This window comes from Eurytemora carolleeae, unplaced genomic scaffold, assembly GCF_000591075.1.
Source record: "Eurytemora carolleeae unplaced genomic scaffold, Eaff_2.0 scaffold63, whole genome shotgun sequence".
In the NCBI taxonomy this organism is placed as follows: domain Eukaryota; kingdom Metazoa; phylum Arthropoda; class Copepoda; order Calanoida; family Temoridae; genus Eurytemora; species Eurytemora carolleeae.
In genome coordinates, this window is record NW_019396024.1 from 365,900 (window position 1) to 385,393 (window position 19,494).

At 33.4% G+C, this 19,494-nt stretch overlaps 1 non-coding gene across 1 annotated transcript; it reads left to right on the forward strand.

Moving 5' to 3' along the window:
- Nucleotides 1-11,407: 11,407 nt before the first annotated feature.
- Nucleotides 11,408-11,533, forward strand: LOC111707676 (small nucleolar RNA SNORA69). Its single transcript, XR_002766504.1, has one exon. It is a non-coding gene; the product is annotated as a small nucleolar RNA SNORA69 (small nucleolar RNA).
- The last annotated feature ends 7,961 nt before the right edge of the window (nt 11,534-19,494 follow it).

A 19,494-nucleotide genomic window follows, 5' to 3' on the forward strand; every position in this document is an offset into this window, starting at 1 on the left:
CAACCTGTCAAAGGAAATTTGCACATTTTTAGTTTTTCTTAATTAAAAATCAGGTTATTTAAAATTTTGCAAAAACTTTTGCATATTTGAAATGGCATGGTCAAAGGCTTTTCAAAAATGTATAATTTTTCATTTTTTGGACAAATTATATTTTGCAAACATTTTTACTATATAACTGGATTTTGCGATAAAAAATTCAATTTTTGCAAATTTGCAAATTTGTTTGCAGATTCTAAAAGTAGAGCACAAGAGCTTTCCAATGATGTATCATTTGTCATATTTGGACATTAAACATGGGATATAGAGGGGGGGGTCAAATTGACCCCCCCCCCAGCGTATCCTGGTTTTCAAGTACCCCAGCAGGGATAGGGTAAAAGGGTTCAGTTTCAGTCCACATAGACCAACTGTGTTTGAGGAATCAAGTATACAATAAATCATTTATTAATTTATCTAATTAAAACACATCATTTTATAATTATTCTTATACTCATACATATACTGTCTGTAAATAGGACAGGTATTTTTCCTCAAAACAAATATTGAATATCCAAAAGATATCGAAGCAATTTAAGTTATGAAAGATAAAAAATAAATAATGGGAATCTTAATTACTGAGTTTGAGGGTGGAGGGGGGGGGGGAATAAAACAAAAGCTAGTTCGAAACAGTTAAAAATAAAACATGACATTTACTTATACAAAAAATGTTAGCTGTACCTCCATCGTCCACTCTGATTTATTGATAACTTAAACATTAAACAATGCGGAAAAATTCTTATACAATTCAGAACAGATTTAAATGTATGGACTTTCTAGTTTAAGAAAGTTTTAAATATTTATTTGCAAATATCTTCAAAAAAATTAAAAATAAACTTTTTGATGTTTACATTAAAAGAAATATAAAAAAATATTCGCCAAAATGATACTTCAATCCTTCGGTTATCAAAAAGAGATATTTTCGACCTTCTAAATATCCTAGTAAAGATCCAGACCCAGGCCTGTAGTCAGGGGAGGGGGTGCAAGGGGTCAGTTGCACCCCTCTTTCTCATAAAATGGGGGTGCAACGACGAATTTGCCCCCCCCTTTTAAATAAGTTGCTTGGTATGATCTTCTCTGGAATAATTGAGATATTAGTATTCAAAGTTTTCAAAAATGGTTATCATTCTGTATACTGTATAGTGTATGTACTAAAGCTGTTCCCTCAGACCAACCAAATTAATCATTTTTTGAAAAATATTTATCCTGAGGTAAGATTTTCTGATCGAACTGGTTTGTTGTTCTTTCGCATATGTTGATAAACATACATACTGTAAGCATGGAGAGAAAGCTTACGTGTACATAAACTGTAGGAAACGATAACAGTGGGACCGATGACAAGTCTCTTCATCTGTATCATTTAGAGATATTTATCCGCTGAGTAATGCTGGCTCCGCATGGAAAAAAGATACCAACGTTGAAACCTGGAATTAGAGAGTAGAGTTCACCCAGTAGGAGATGCACACGGGCTTGAAAACCAGGCCAAGAATAAGGCAGGAGCTGGGCTAAAGGCGGAATATCGATCAGTTTTGACAAAGGATCCCAAGAGTGATCTTGATCAGGGCGAATGAACAGGCGGAGGATCCGCCAAGAGAGCTCCGGCTTTCATGAGTCTATAGTATACAGTAGTATCATTTTTTAAGTGTTATTTTTTATTTATAAATACATTTTTCCCCTATACTCTGTGGATTTACTTACGTCGGGTTTAAAGCTATTTATTTGATTTACTCTGACAATTAAAAATCATTGAACGTGAGTAGTAATATCAAAATTATCAACATTTTTTATAATCCAATATAGTAAAATTTGAACTTAAAACTAAATTTTGAAAAATTTTCTGTGAAATACAAATCATAAAGGTCAGGGAAAATCGAATTTTCACTGTAACATTAGTTCAATTACTAAATTGTTGTTGACAATTGTAAAATAATCTACATCACATAAAATTCAAACTAAAATTACTAGTTTTCATACCAAAATTACAATGATTTTTATGCATGGGGGGCACTGCACTACATTTCACTATGTGATCCTGGGACCATACTTCATCACCCCTCTTTGCATCCCCCCTTGAAAAAAAATCTAGCTACGGGCCTGGAAATATCTGATTCCTTCTTTAAATGAGGGATGTTTAAAACTGAATAAATTGAGTTGATATAAGCAAAGAAATGTCACTTAGCCTTATTCATCATGGTTTAAAAACAAAAAAATGGCAAGAATTGTTCTCTTGATATTTATTTAAAAAATAGCTTTATTTTATCTATTTCTTTTGTTACTTACTGTGATTAAACTAAAGAAATAAATAGTTGTAAAATGTTTGTTTTTGTCTAGTTTTCATGACTTTATAATAATTGTGTGTAATGATCACTCTTCCTATTTGATTATCAATAAACAAATTAAATTAAACAAAACAGAGCCCGCGATTTAAAAAACTCGGAAAAATACGGCTCGGGTCTAAGCTGTCGTTGGGCTTTATTTACGGCTTGAGCTTTCGGATTCAAGCTGCATCTTATTTTCTACAGAGTTGAGTTTAAAAAACCGGTTTAATATTCTATTTGGCGGATTTTCATGGTAGGAATTGGCGCATTCCCAGTTTTTAAGAGAACAAGACGCAACATTGAGCCTTATTCTCCACTTAAACCAACTAAGGTCGGTTTTATTTTCATTGGGCTTAACTCCTTCAGTCGAGCCGAAGATCTGTCAATCACGCGACACAAGCTGTCGTCATAGTTGAGTCTAAGATTGGGTCTAAAAGTCGGGTTTAAGGAATTACGGCTCGAGCCGAAGTTTTTTAATCGCGGGCTCTGTTATTGTTTAATGTAATTATAATAATAGCAAATTTTGTTCATTTTGAAATATTTCGTTCACTAACGGGAAATGTAAAAAAAACTTTTTTTTAATATCTTTTTTAAAAAATGTAAATTTTGAATCTGTAAATAAAATTATGAAAAAGTTACGAAATATATTTTGTAAGTCGGACGACTCTTTGGCCGTCCTCTTCCCAAAACTTAATTTTTTTTTTAACAAAAGGAAACAAGTTTTTACCACAAACTTAAATTTTCTAATTTTTAATCTTAGCAATCTGATGGTGTAAACTTACGATATTTTAAAGTAAGAATATTTAATCCAGCAGAATTTATAGTTTGTAATATTACAGATTTACTATATTTGGTTGCAATAATGTATGGATAAGAAAATCAGAGTTTGGGGGTGAAAATTTTATTCCTTTGTTCTCAAGTTTAGTTCGAAAAGTTTGAGCGTTCTCTAGTACAAGAAAAAACGAGGGGGAAGAATTATCAAACGGGATAAACAAGAAACAACCTTTTGTATAAGATTTCTAATCCAAATTGGCAAGATAATCAGAAAAATTTCAAATCTTGATTAGACTTTGGTTGGTTAACAGTTAAATTTAGCAATTTTTTCAATCTCCTGCATTTATTTAGCACAAAATATCCACTCAGATCTTGCCACAAACTCAAATTTTCAATCCCTATATTTCCTATCATATTTGATGTTTTACTATTTGTTGCAAAAACCTTTTTCGTTTTCGTACATTACACATTCTGGACAAACATCGAAGACATCAAAATATTCTGTAAGTAACCTTGACATTTGGCAATACTCAAAACACTTGCCATATACAAACTCTAATTTTCTACACCCAATACTTTTGCAACCTGATGGTGAAAACATTGATATTTCAAACTTTGACTTTTTGAACTACCATGGATTTCATGTAAAGATTAGAAAATTAGTTCTTGTGTAGTTGAGAATGTTCAGTTCCTTTGTACTAATCTCAGAATATATATACCATAGAATAACATGGGTGGCACCTGTATTGGTATGACAATGAAACATGTATTGGTATGTTCTTGAGTACATGTAGTACACTGTTCTTGGGGGGATTTATTTTGATCCATTACATGATTTCTTAGTATAAACCAAGGTGAATTGAATGAATTGAATAGGAGGGGGCGATAGGGTTTCCGTACACTTTACTGTGACGTTTTTGGACTGCTGAAGAACTAGTTTTTGAGTAACAACAATAACAAAGGCAGCCGATCTAATGTAAACAAACATGAGTTAGTATACGGTGAATCTTCATCTAACGCGCCAGAGATGCCAGATGGCTGTTTATCATTTGTGTTATTGTTTACAATCTTTATTATTGTTATTACGCAAAAAGTAGTTCTTCAGCAGTCCAAAAAAATTCGGTTGAGAATGTTCAGTTCCTTTGTACTAATCCATTACTATATCAGAATGTTCAGTTCCTTTGTACTAATCCATTACTATATCAGAATGAAATTATATTTGCATTTATCATCAGACCTTCATTATGTTACCCTATATAAATCTATGAATCTAGAAGAAAAAATAGATGGAAAAGTAGAAAATCTGGTTTCTTGAAAGTCCCAGTGGAATTGAGATAAAAGCGTTTAGATAATTAAATAAAATAAAGAAATATATTTCTTCATTAAACAAAACGGTCTAATTTATTAGTTACTCATTGGCTTATTTACACGATCATTATAAAGTAATATGTATAACATTATCCGAAACTACCACATAAAAAAATATTTTTGAAAATTCCAAACGGTAAAATTTAAAGATTATCATTGTTATTTTTACATTTTGAAGTTTTAAAGCGTGAAATTCTTCCGTTCTTCGCGAAAATTTGCATATCAAAATATCGAAAGAAAACTAAGACCCCCCCCGCCCCCACCTCTCTTTAACTGTTTTAGATTAGATTTTCCACCAATTAAGCTATCTTCCTTGTTATGTCTCTTGCTTGTTGTTTTCATATCAAGCAATCTTATCATTGTCTTAATTCATTTCTGTTAATCTATCCTTACTTTTATCATCTTCTTATTTTCATGGCTTACTTTAGATTGTTGGTTTGATCTCAGCAGAGATCTTTGTATGATAGGCAACTTCATTTATTTTTAGAAATTGTCTTGAACAAAATATCCTACCGAAAAATTGCAATTCGGGCGTTTTTCGTCATTTAAAACCAAAAAATTGTCGGTAAACCTAAAAAGTAGCAGGAAAAGTTGAAAATCTTGTGTAAAATTTTTTTTTTTTTCCAACGATTTATTTTCTTTTGTTAAAACTATATGAAGATTCGGACCCCTCAGCATTATTCAGGGGGGGGGGGTGGTCCTCTGGGATTAATGGGCAAAGGTTAAAATCAGGTGAGGAATAACCATTTTTTGCCCTCGATTCAACATATTCTAGGAGCTTCAAGCAATTTGGTTAAAAATTTAACCTTAATATTTTCTATCTTTCACATCTTTCCCGCCTTGTTGAAAGTTCTGAGTTTCAAAGCCCTTTCAAAAAAAAACCAATACAACAAGTTTTGTCTTGGTGAGACAAAAATTTATTAAGATTTATTTCTTCAAACGCAAAAACTAGTTCTTCAGCAGTCCAAAACTAGTTCTTCAGCAGTCCAAAACTAGTTCTTCAGCAGTCCAAAACTAGTTCTTCAGCAGTCCAAAACTAGTTCTTCAGCAGTCCAAAACGTTACAGCAAAGTGTACGGCAACCCTATCGCCCCCGCCTTCTATTCAATATCTCCTTGATCATTGCTATCATCCTCAATGTTGTTACAAGTCAACCTGGGGAGTGTCCAGCATTGTCAAGCAATTTTCAGCTGTAGTTTTGTACTTATGCCTGCTGTCCGAGCAAACCTGAACAATTTTACCTGTCTTGTAATACCCAACCTTGTTTGGGCCTGGGAACTATATACAGGAACGCCCAAGGAACTATATACAGGAACGCATAAGGAACAATATACAGGAACGCCCAACTCAGATATACACAAATTGTGTACTGTACTGTGTGGGAGGAATGTAAACAAACCCAGTGTCCCCACAGAAGTTGAAGGGAAAGGACTAAAGCTCTGATGTGATATTACAGTCCAACAAAAAACAAGTATATATATCAATATATCAAGTTTGAGCAAATACTTATTTGTGGCTTATAAAAATAAAATAAAAAAAATAAAAAGCCTCAGGTTACCCCTGACCCAACTTTTTCCCCCTTCATTTTTTTCTTAATTTGCTCCCTCTGAACAATTCTTTTTTTTACAATTTGACAAAGAAAAATATAGAGCCAGCTGTGTTCATGAATTATAGATATTCTGCTATTTAAGAAAAAGAGACTGTCAACAATCAAGCCAGAGTCAAGAACTTCAATGATGTTCATCTTACTTAAGGATGAATTTCTCTTACAGGCTAAGGAGGAAATAGCTCAAACTTTAATATTTCACTATGAAGAATGGCTGACAAATCATCATGAAGGCTTCAAAGATTTACTGGCTAAGCATTTCACAACTGAGGCTGAAAGGAAGCTAGAATTTAATCCATAGAACTATGAATGAACCTCATATTCAATGAGGTCAAGAATGTCTAAAACAAGGTGGCTAAAAAAGAGAAGAACAAGATGATAAAAGAAATGACAGAACACAATCACAAGGTCAAGAAGATAGTTGACAGATTAGACAGAGCAATCACTAAAGAAGCTGAAAAAGAAGCACAAGATGATATAAAAGAAGAAAAAAAAACAATCATAGAAACTATCTAAGAAGAACAGAGATTAAATTTAGGGAGAGGATTGGTCACATGACTGCCATGACGTTCAACCACACAAAAAAGACAAATTTGAATCAAAGATCACAAGCATTGAAGAAGGAGATCAAGTAATCACAAATGAAGACCAGATCAGAGAAAAATTTAAAGCTCATCTAGCTATGTCAGTAGCAGATTCGAACATGGAAGAATCTCAATTAATAAGTGAAAAAATGATAGAAATCAACAATCAACATCCAACCCATACCCCATCTCAAGATGAGGTATAAGAAGCATATAACAAGCTTGGAAGATGCCTGCACAAGAATATCTCGAAAACACAGTTTGGATTCATTCCAACTTGTACTGTTGCTGAAGCCTTAACATACTTACAAGCAGTAATTAACAGGGCCAGAAGAACTGGAGAACCTATTTCAAATAGTTGTTTTGTATGCAAGAGCTGCTTTTGATCCGACAAGAACGGAAGCCACAACTTCAATGATGAACATCTAGAAATACCAGAAGAGCAACTGAAGAAGTTAAACGCATCTAGAACCAAGGAAGTCTTCTGCATAGAATGTTTGGCTTTAGTTCAATAGAAAATAAAATCCTTAGCCAAACAGGACAGGGAGATCCTACCAGCTCAGATGCTTATGTGGAAGGTAGACATCAAATTGCTGAAAAAAGAACTCATGCTCCAATCAGAGTTGGAGGTCTGAATATGAGAAAAACCAAAATTAAGCTGAATGTCTATACTTTGATTCAGGACATCTTAGGAAATTCTATGGCAAGGAAGCACCAAGAATGATTGAGAAAAGTATCAAGAGACTTCTGGAAACAGAAGACCTTCAGTTAGATGATCTTCTAACAATGGGTTCAAAAAACTTAGAGCTTTGAGTAAAAGAAAATCAAACCTGGCAAGAATATACATGGACACCATAGCCAAGCTTGCTGAAATAATCCTAGAATGGGAAGAAAGCCAGGACGCATGGGAAGCATCAGCTATTGGAGGCTCCATTTATGACCAACCATTTTCTTTATCAATAAGTGAAAGACTTGATCTCAAGAGGGCTGGATTCACAACTGTCAGATGAACCAAGATCATTTGAAAAAACCTGGACAGTCAACATACCGAATCATAATTTACAAATGTAGATATCGAAAATAATCAAGAATTTCAAGAGCAAGAGAAGAGAATTCAGAAATGCCCCCTTTACCAAGAACCATGTGAAATCTGTATTTATTGAGAAAAACCTTAAGATAACTTAGCATCTGAATGATAAAGAGAAAAGAAAGCAAGAAGACAACTAGGAAACTGCCCCATCCAGGCAAAAGAGAATCAGGAATGGAATCAGCATTCCGAAGAAAGAAGTGCTCAATCAAGTGTACAAGAGGAGCTACAAATCAGAATATTTGAAAGCTTTGAACCTCTCAACCAGAGTCCTAAACTAAAGAATGCGCGAAAGTTAAGTTATAAAGTTCAGTAAAATAATGAGTTGCTACTTAAATATTTAATCTCCTGTTCAACGAAATAACCAACCGTGGGGGATAAAATAATAATGAAATCAATAAAACTATGAATTATGATTTTAATTCTCTTATTCCTTACTAATGCATATGGAAGAATATTTAATTTCTTGATCTAAATCTTGAATTAAATCTGTATGGATCACAGAGAAAAAATATTTTTCTTTAGGCTAGAACTTTACGTTTTTATACGTGGTTATGAACACAGTGAAATAGGAAAGAACATATGTAGTGTTCCCTACAGAACAACAGGCAAAAGTATGTAGCGCGTTCCATACAGAACAATAGGCAAGTATTCTATACTTAACACTGGCCAAGTATATAGGGTTCTCTACAGAGCGAAGACAAGTACATAGTGTGTTCTATAGAACAATAGGCCAGTTTATGATGTTCTCTTATAAACAAAATTCAAGTACACAAGGTCTACAGTTAAATGGACAAGTACATGGTGTTCTTTACATAACAATACAATCATATTTTCAACAGCACAGTAAGCGAGTACATGCATATTCTCTGCAATACAAAAGGAAAGTAGATGAGGTCTAAAGTAACATAGTACATGTCATTCTTTAGCATACAAAAGGTAAGTTCCCAGTGTTTTCTACAGTATAATAGTTTAATGCACAATGGTTTGTAATGAAAAATAGGCCTGTCCATGGAATTCTCCACAGTACAACAAGAAAGCAAAAGTTTAGTTTTTTTCTACAGTACAAATGTGTGAGTACATGATGCTTTCATGTACACAGTAGAGTAAGTGTTTTACAATGCAAAAAGCAATTGCGTTTTGTTCTTCATTTGTGTGTTATCTATCAGAACAAGTTCAAATAATTTACAATAATGGAGTTGAATATGTATAAAATATATTTTCAGTTCAAAAAAGGTAAAATAGTTAAGTAAATAATGTTTTGTTTGGTCCTTAATGCAAGTTTACTATCTCTAGATTTTTACTTCTAAAAATATGTTGACAAATAAATTTAGCAAATTATATCAAAAATCAAAGACAACGTTCAAGTCGTCTTGCTACTGTTGTGTTTCGTGGATACCAGGCACGATATGAGACCAGTGTAATGTTCCTTTATCATTTGTAAATGTACAATCTATTTTTAAATTGATATTTTATAGATAAATGGATTGAAAAAATAAACCTGTATAAGTATAATTTGTAAATTGCAAACAGTTAATTGTAAATGCATACGATTATTTTAATGATAAATAAAATAATATTTAAGTTGTAAAATAACTATTTGTAAATGCATAAGTATCGCCAATGATTATTTTTCAGTTGGCAAAAATAATTTGTAAACTGTAAATTGTAAACCAATAACTATTTCCATGTTGGCAAAATTAGTTTGTAAATTGTAAATGCTTTAGCATCACCAATAATTATTTTCATGTTGGAAAGAATAATTTGTTGTAAATAATTTGTTGTAAATACTTAAGTATCATCAAAAATTATTTTATCTAGGCAAAAATGATTTGTAAATTGTAAATTGTAAATTCTGAGGTTTCACTAATGATTATTTTCATGTAGGCAAAAATAATTTGTAAATTGTAAATTGTAAGTTGTAAATGTTTAAGTATTACCAATAATTATTTTCATGTTGGCAAAACTGATTTGTAAATTGTAAGTGCTTAAATATGACCAATGTTTTTTCTACATTGATGAAAACAGTGGGCATATTGTAAATTGTAAAGTGCTTAAATATGACCAATGTTTTTTCTACATTGATGAAAACAGTGGGCATATTGTAAATTGTAAAGTGCTTAAATATGACCAATGTTTTTTCTACATTGATTAAAACAGTGGGCATATTGTAAATTGTAAGTGCTTAAATATGACCAATGTTTTTTCTACATTGATGAAAACAGTGGGCATATTGTAAATTGTAAGTGCTTAAATATGACCAATGTTTTTTCTACATTGATGAAAACAGTGGGCATATTGTAAATTGTAAATGGTTAAGTATATAACCCATGATTATTTTCACATTAACAAAATTTAACAATATGAAAATAAATATTCTAATTATCAAAAGATATTCTATAAATTTTTTGCAACCCAATGCTGTAGACTTTATATATTTCAAACTATGAATTGTGTTAGATCAAAAACTCTAATTTTAAACTATCTAAGGTTTGCACATTGTACCAGGTTGCACACACATAGGGATTAGAAAATTTGAGTTTGTGGCAAAGAGTCAATTCTTTTTAACCTTTAAATGAAGCAACATTTTAAATGATATTTTACCATGTTGTCATAAAACAAGTATGTGTTGCTAATGTTCTCATATTCATATACATAGTTCTAGATATTTGAGATAAGTGTGACTGAAAAGGTGTTTTAGACCCTTTAAAGACTTAGAATTGTGACTTAATGGGTCTTAACCCTATTCCCGCTGGGGGGGGGGGTCAATTTGACCCCCCCCCTGTAGTTTTTTTTACATAACTCAAAAAGTATTGGTCTGAGGCTGTTGAAATTTTCTGACTTTTCTTACATACCCATAGCCCTCCCTTTAGGCCTAAAACAGGGCTTTAATACTAACTGCCTGAGTCCTCAGGCACACTGCCTGAATGACTGCTTTTTCCTGTAACAAACTAAATCTTTGCTTTGACCCACTTTCACTTGTCAGATTTTGATAAAATTTAGCTTTTTGGAAAGCCTTTGACAAAAGAAAACAAATTGCACAAGTTTTGCGAAATAAAAATTGCTAATTTTTTGCAAACAACCTGTCAAAGGAAATGTGCACATTTTTAGTTTTTCTTGATTAAAAATCATGTTATTTAAAATTTTGCAAAAATTTTTGCATATTTGAAATGGCATGGTCAAGGGCTTTTCAAAAATGTATAATTTTTCATTTTTTTGACAAATTTTTTTTTGCACACATTTTTACTATATAACTGGATTTTGCGATAAAAAATTCAATTTTTGAAAATTTACAAATTTTTTTGCAGATTCTAAAAGTAGAGCACAAGAGCTTTCTAATGATGTATCATTTGTCATATTTGGACATCAAACATGGGATTTAGAGGGGGGATTAAGGGAGGATAATTAAATTGAGGGGAAAACCACTTAGTCGAGGGCCTCCAAGACCTTTTTGGGGTTCTAAACCTCACGAGCGTAGGTCCAAGGCTAAGTGGTTTTCCCCTCAATTTAATTATCCTCATGAAAACTCCCGGTTAAGTAGTAATTTATCGTTTAATCTCCTGTTCAACGAAATAACCAACCTTAAATTCCCTCCTTTTTTAATTCCTGGGAGGATAATTATTTATCCTCCCTATTTACAGGGAGGATAATTACTTATCCTCCCTCTGTATGGGGAGGATAATTACTTATCCTCCCTATTTACAAGGAGGATAATTACTTATCCTCCCTCTTTACAGGGAGGATAATTACTTATCCTCTCTATTTACAGGGAGGATAATTACTTATCCTCCCTCTTTAAAGGGAGGATAATTACTTATCCTCCCTATTTACAGGGAGGATAATTACTTATCCTCCCTCTTTACAGGGAGGATAATTACTTATCCTCTCTATTTACAGGGAGGATAATTACTTATCCTCCCTCTTTACAGGGAGGATAATTACTTATCCTCCCTCTTTACAGGGAGGATAATTACTTATCCTCCCTCTTTACAGGGAGGATAATTACTTATCCTCCACGGACTCAGAAGACATATATTCTGAATACTGTGGTGTAGGCTTCTAGGGGTGAAAAATGGAGATGGAAACGTTTCTTAAAAAATATTTATATTTTCAAAGGAATTAATACATAAATAATGATATCAAATCTATTTTTACAATGAAGTCAGTATTTTTTTAATATGATGTAATCTAAATAATAAAACAAGACATTCGTATATACATATCTTGTTTATAGCCGGCCAAACGGCTGGACCGATTGGGCTGAATTATTTTTAACAGGCAACGCCGGGCCCATCAGCTTGTTATACTTAAATGGAATTCAAGTGAACCTTCATTCACAGAGATGGCATGACCGATGTATATTTGAAACCTTCATTTCTCCATTTCTGAAGCAATTGAAAAACATGAGTCGCTTTTGAAGAGAAACCACAAATGAAAATAATCAGTTTTCAAAATGGGAAACATGGATATTTGATGAAGTACTTGATCAGACAATTGAAACTATGTCTGCAGTCACTTTAAACCTCTCAATTGATTCTATATTAAATAAACTGCTTTGTAGAAATTAAAAAAGAAATTTACAAAATTATTTTAAAAAAAAGACAATGAAAAGCTTTGAAAGTACTGCCTCCTAAATAAAGAATCCGAGCCCCCCCCTGAGTGCCCCCCCCCTCTCAGGGGTGCACGCCCGCTTAGGGGGGGGGGCGGCGTGCACACAGGATTTAAAATGCGAGTTAGAACGCGTTCCTGATTTTAACATTCTTTTCAAGCAATTTCCGTTCGTTCTTTTAATAATCGTTCCAATATTTTTAGAAACACACGATGTGTTCGTTCTTTTTTCGGAACGATAGGCTTGTTCTTAATAGTTCCTTTGTTCTTGTGAAAGAACCATTGTTCCCCAGGAATGACGCCCAGTCCTAGTGACGTCATAGAGCTGGTCATCAGAGGGAAGGTGTAACTGCAGCAGGTCTTCCACGAACTGTCCAAAGTTTGTCTTCACATTGTGCAATCTTTAGAGGATCTTTAATTGGCTCTGTGAGTAAATGTGCTCAACCTCTAACCGATCCTAATAGAAAATATTTTAAATACTTTTTAATTCACCAAACAGTAACTTGAGAAATATTTTTTATTTCTTTTTTTATTACTTTATTCTTTCAATTTTCTTACCAATCTTTGAAACGAAAATATTTATTATAACAATTTAATCATTTCATTATTAAAAAATAAATTAAAATTTGTCTTTGTTAAAAAATTGTTTTGCGCATCAGTGATCATCCTGCTTCTTTGTAAGGGAAAAGATAAAACACCACTGATCGATTAATTGTTTTTTCGCGTAGGATTATTAAAGGGACCGTTCACTTATTTGGGTATTTTCAGGGTAAACTAAACAGCCTATTCGCTGTTGATTGGTAATTGTCTGACTTTTCAAAGACAACTATGGCCGGAGAAAAAGCCAATTTTTCGTTCAGAATTTGAGCGGAAAGGGACGTCCCCTCTCTATAGACACTATTTGATGTTTTTTAGTGTGTTGTGGATCAAAATAAATTTTGAATATAAAATTCAACTGTAGTTTTTTAACTTTCTATTTCTAAAATAACACTATTTTATCGCATTAAAAATTGGGCAGACGCTGAACTCCAACCTTCGAGTGTGCGAGGTGGGGAAGACTTCGCTGCAGATTTTACTTTTGTACATGCCCCATTTTTAACAATTTTCAATTAAATTAGTGTTTAATTAGGGTTAGGTTAGGTTAAGACACTTTCTGGGCCGAGCGCTGCGGCAACGGGTTGGGATGACACTTTCTTTTATTTAGCTGGTTAGGTTATGTTAAGACACTTTCTGGGCCAAGTGTTGCGGCTAGGACAGGCTACGGGGATGAGCGCTGCGGCCACGGTTTAGGTTAAGTTATGACACTTTCTGGACCGAGCACTACGGCTAGGATTCAATCTCGATCTACAAATGTCATCCCCCCTTAATCATGCTTTTAATTAAGCGCGGCAGTGAAGTCTTCCCTCCTCACACACTCGAAGGTTGGAGGACGCTGAACTGTCCTAGCCGCAGCACTCGGCCCAGAAAGTGTCTTAACCTAACCTAACCCTAAAGCTGACAGACNGGAGAAGGTGTTTAATCGGCACATATAATATAACTTTTCCACTCAAATTCTGAACGAAAAATCGGATTTCTCCGGCCACATTTGTCTTTGAAAATTTTTGTTAAAAAACCGTTGTTTTCCATTTTTTTCTGTATTTTTTAACAATTGTCGTCCGCTTTTTCCACTTATCTCTGCGGACCACTGTACGTTTTAGTACAATAAATATGACTGCAACGCTCGACCCCCTAGCCTGTCCCAGCCACAGCGCTCGGCCCAGAAATGGTCTTAACCTAACCTTACCCCACGTCGGATATCGTTATATTATTTTTGATAAATAAAGCCGCCGCGCTCGGCCCCCTCTGACATTTCCGAGTTAATTTCAGCATAAGCTTTATTTTTCATTCCCAAGTTCATTTCAGCATAAACTTTATAAAAAATGAAATTTTAAAGTATATGTCCAGGGATCATACTATTTTATTGTGATGTACTGCGTATAATTTGTGAACATTTATATGAATTGTACACTTTGAACTCCTTTTCAGGCTCAAAGGGATTGAACAAATTTATAACAAGGGATAGCCTTATTTCCCTTCTATTCTAATCTCTGTTCTGTGGTTGGGCACTCTCCTGAGATATTGGTTCAATCAGCCTCCCCTCCATGTGAGATTGAATGTAAGCTGAAATAAGTGTGTATTGCAGTGTATGAGGGCTTTGCCTCCTCCCCCTCTCTTCATCCAGTGCCCCCCGGCCCCCTTAAAAACTTTCAGTTATTGGTCTGATACAACTGAGGTCATTCGAGGCAATGAATTTTTGGACCGGTAACTATTTATGATTTGTAATTCTTTCTAACTTCATAATTGAAACACAAAATTTGCTCATTCTTAGTAATTATTGAATTTACTTATTCTTAATATAGTTTTTGCATCTTAAAAGCAGTGCAGTAATGGTGCAGAAATGGTTACGTTACAATTCCTAGAAAGATAGTTTTTAGACCTGGGGAGTATGCTTTTATAAGATTATTTCGACTCTGGCGGAATTAAGATATATACGATATAAACTAAAGAAATAATAATAATAAGGACAGATGATTCCGATCTTTTTTCTTCCGTTCAGGCCTGGTTCAGGCCTATATCTACTGACAGAGTAAAAATAATGCTTTTATTCAAATACTTTGCTTATCTGTCAGTCCGTCTGTTTGTTTGTTTGTTTGTTTGTATCCAATAAACGGGAAAAATGCTGAACTGATCGAGCCCAAAATTATTTAGAAAAATCTCATGACCCTAGGACCGGGTTTATGGCTGGTAAAATTTTAAAAGTTTCCACAGAAAAAATGTTGAAAATTAAAATTTATTATTTTTGAGAATTCAACATTTTAAATAGAGAAATCCGCGAAGATTTGAGTTCGATTTAAAATATTGACTTTCAAAGTTTAAAACTAAAGTTGCTGATAAAATAGGGGGCGCGAAGCGCCCTAAAAGCCTAGTTATATAATAAAAGCAAACTTGTAGACAAATATTTTTCAGTTATCATAGATATTTGTTATCTGTAGAAAACGGAACAAAAATGACGTTTGAGGAATTTCCGATATGTATCAGGAATTCGCAGTTCTTCTCAAAACTATAAGTTTTGAAATGTTTCCTTTACATTTTCTATCTATTTCCAAATACATCGTAGTTGACAGGGTTCCCCTTTTTGAGGGAGTATCCTGTCTTCAAAACACGGCAGGGAATCCCCCCCTGCCGTCCAGGGGTGGATCCAGCTTTTTGAAAAGGGGGGTCAAACTCCTAATAAAACTGGGATGTTGGGGAGTACCGAGCGAAAGTTTTGAGTGAGAAGGGGGTTGCAGGGGGAATAAGAATAAGAATAAGAATGATACCCCCCAAAAAAAAAATGGTACGCCCCCGCCTTGACATCGACTTGTGAAAGTTTAGGAAAGCCCTCAACATGATCTTTTCGGTCTTATGTACGGCGATCTTTCCCTCTTTTTCTTTATAGATGGCCGTGAAGGCGTCTAAACTAACAGCCCGGAGGCCATCTCATGGCCTTAATTCGTAGCCTTTCGCTTTTACTGTGAAGAATCGGAATAAGGAAAAGAGTAAGAAAACGAAAAAGGCATGATTATATTACCTTCCTCTCTGTTTATTCCCGGACCAGTATCCCAGTCTTAACTTTACCAGATCCTCCTACCATACTGTAGGTTTATCTCTGGGATTCAGGATATATGTCTGAATTAATTTAAAGCGTATGTTACTATAAATCATTTTACTTTTAAAAATGGAAAATCCCAATTTTTAGACTTTGACCTTGCCAAGTTTGGACTAAACACTACGGAAATTTTTAATTTTAGTTTTGATGGTATTTTTTGCTCTACAAAAACAGAAAACTAAAATTTCTTATCTTTTGAGATTTCTATACATTAAGGCGTATGTTAAGTTCCACCATTTTGTAAATTTACAATAAATTAAAATTTCCACAAACATTGGAGATTCCGTATACTTTGGTTAATTCCGTATACTTTGTAATAATATTTGAAAATTCTAAATTCTAATCTTTTATTATTTTGATTTTGTCATCTGTGGCTAACTCATGAATATATGACTAAATTGACTTGAGAATAATACTTGTGGCTAAAAGAAGAGTTTGCATGGAGAGGAGGCTTTAACAAAGTGAGATAAAAAAACATATAAAACACTTAATGAAATAGGCAAGAGGAATAAAGATTTAAGACCCTGATAAAGATCAAATCGAGATCAGTAACTACGTAGGGTAGTTAGTTCTCGTCCTCGCCTTATCAGCCGTCAATTATTGTGACAATACACGGTGTCCCAATAAACATGGGAATTAAATGACGACTTCTATATCGTCTTTGTTCCATGCTGGATTATTTTGTTAACATAATTTTGTAGTATCACAGTTATAACATTTATCACCGAAAACTACCAGTCTTAGGATTTCCAAAATGTGGTCTACCATATTTTTTCACCTTCAAAATTGACGGAGATATTAGGAAGTCCAGATTCCAGATTATTAAAAATCATCAAAACTGTTCAAATGTTTAATATCTCCGTCAATTTTAAAGATACAAAGAAGGTAGACCACATTTTGGAAAGCTCATTTGATGCACTTTATGTCATTTATCAATTATCAAAAATCAAAGATGACATTCAAGTCTTCTCTGAATTCCCATGTTTATTGGGACACTCTGTACGTAGAATCTTTTTCTTAACCCGTCCATAATTTCAAGCTTTTTTGTGTCATGATAACACTTCAGAGAACTTAGATTTTTTGACCATCATATATGGAATGGAAATTTAACTTCAAAATAACCTTTCAAGAATGTATGGTTATTATAGAAATCTGATATAGCTACACTCCGCCTCTGGTAGGAATTATTGAATTTAAGTACGTTTAGGCTATCATATTTATGTTTACAATGAATCGTTGAATGGGTTGAGAACTGCAGTACGGTATTTCTTTTTTGTTCATAACAATTTAGTTCAGTTCAGTGAGGGAGGGGGTGCAGAGGCGCCATGATCCCCGCAAAAATGACCTCCGAGCCTCAGGATTTGCAGAATTACCTCCAGGCCCCGCAAAACTGGTCTCCCACCCTTAGTGACGTCACCAAGCCTCCCGCCATTCTGTCTCCACGCCCCGCGCATTCAGTTCAGTTCAGTTTAAACTTCACAACGCAATATTTTGGGCCCTGGAACATCTTTTTAAAGAAAAAAGTTTTCTTAAATTATTTCATTTTCCCTAAATCAATTCCATGACAAACTGTCATGCATTATTCTCAGTGTAAGCTTCGATAAAAATCAATGTTTTTTTTAGTGAAAAACACATAATTCTTATTTGAGGTAATCAAACAGTAAAACAAATATTTTTGAAATACTCAAGATACCAAAACATCAAAATTCATCATGAGGAAGGTAAATGATGATTAACTCTTTTATTTCAATTTGATAACTTTTATACAGTGGGACCAATAAAACTGCGAAACAGAAGAACGACATTTAAACAATCTAATTGATGCTTGCTAAGTTTAAAGTCTTGTTAGAAAGTAAAACGACTCTGAGACAGCTAAGGGGTAGGCAGAAAGGGGGAAAACAATCCTAGAAAATTGGGGATAGTTTCAATATGTAGATTCTTAAATTCTATTTTAAGAATGGATTTTAGTTTGAGCGTCAAGCTTTTATCCTGAAGTGCTTTTCTTTAGCTTTAACAGGGGATTTTCCTTTTTTAATGCCATTTTTCTCATACAGTGAAACCCTTAATAACTAATACATCGGAAGAATTTATCAAATGTCGTCTTGACAATTTTTCAATGAGTTTTATACTATATTACGTAAATTTCAGTATTTGCGAAAATAAATAAATAGCCATGAATATGCGGGAACAGTTTTAAAGAGTTCCATATAATCATTTAATTAAAAAACTAAATATCTGCAACATTCCATTATCAGAAAGTGAAGAATACGACATTTGATGAATTCTTTCGATGTATTCGTTATTAAGGGTTTCACTGTAGTAAAAATAAGCTATGGCTATTCGTGCAAGCAAAATACTTTAGTATTACATCGATTTATGGTTTCTAGTCTCTGACTCAAATCTCAACATAATATCTACAGGATGAGCCAAAAAAGTGTGATTAGCGGCGCCTGGTGCAAAATTGAACATTTGTTTGTGCAACTTTTCTTTTCAATATCTAAAATTTTACAGATTGAATTACAGAATCACAGAAAATTTGCAAAATTGTAATAAGAAAGTTCGCAATTTTCAGTTCTGGTCTAATATTTAAGGAAAAGTTCTTTAAATCCTTTAGTTTCTTTCTGTTCGTTATTAATATACGCTGTTCAGTTGAAACCTGAAGAGCCACTGAAAAACAACTTTTCCTTAAAAATAAGACCAGAACTGAAAATTGCTAATTTCAATCTTTATAAAATTAAAAAATTTAATAGAAATAATATATATGCACATTGTTGCATTTCTAAACATTTGTTTTTGAGAAAAAAAAGATTTTATCTTGGGCCATAGGAGTAACTAAAAAGATCTAAAAAGTTTAAAAAACACAATACAGGAAAGTTGCACAAAAAATGTACAATTTCGCACCAGGCGCCATTAATCACACTTTTTTTCGACTCACCCTGTATTTATTATGTGTGACTTATTTTTCTATGATTCTTCCAGTTAAAAGGGCAATTTTTGATGATTCAAAGCATCATCAAGCAGTTCAGATGTAATGAATTTGGATCTATAGATAGATAGATACCCCTCAAACATATATGCTCGAACTATAGGCATACTCTTTAAGTTTCTAACCAAGGAAAAATATCGCAAAATAATCTTTTAATGTTTAAAATTATGTTGTAATTAATTTTCTTGCTTTTAACAGTGAATTTACAGCAAAGTTAATAATGGAAAAAGAGAAAACTATTTCAATTAAGCATTATTAATGAATATTATTTTTGCATTTCGTGCAATTTTTAAGTCTATTTTTTTTGTTTTTGTTTTTATATGACAGAGGTTTGAGAAAATATGTCAACAAAGCTAATAATGACAATAACGGCTAAGAAGAAAAGATAGATAAATTTTTGCATTGTTTTATTTCTGAGAATAAGAAAGCTTTAGGAATTCAAT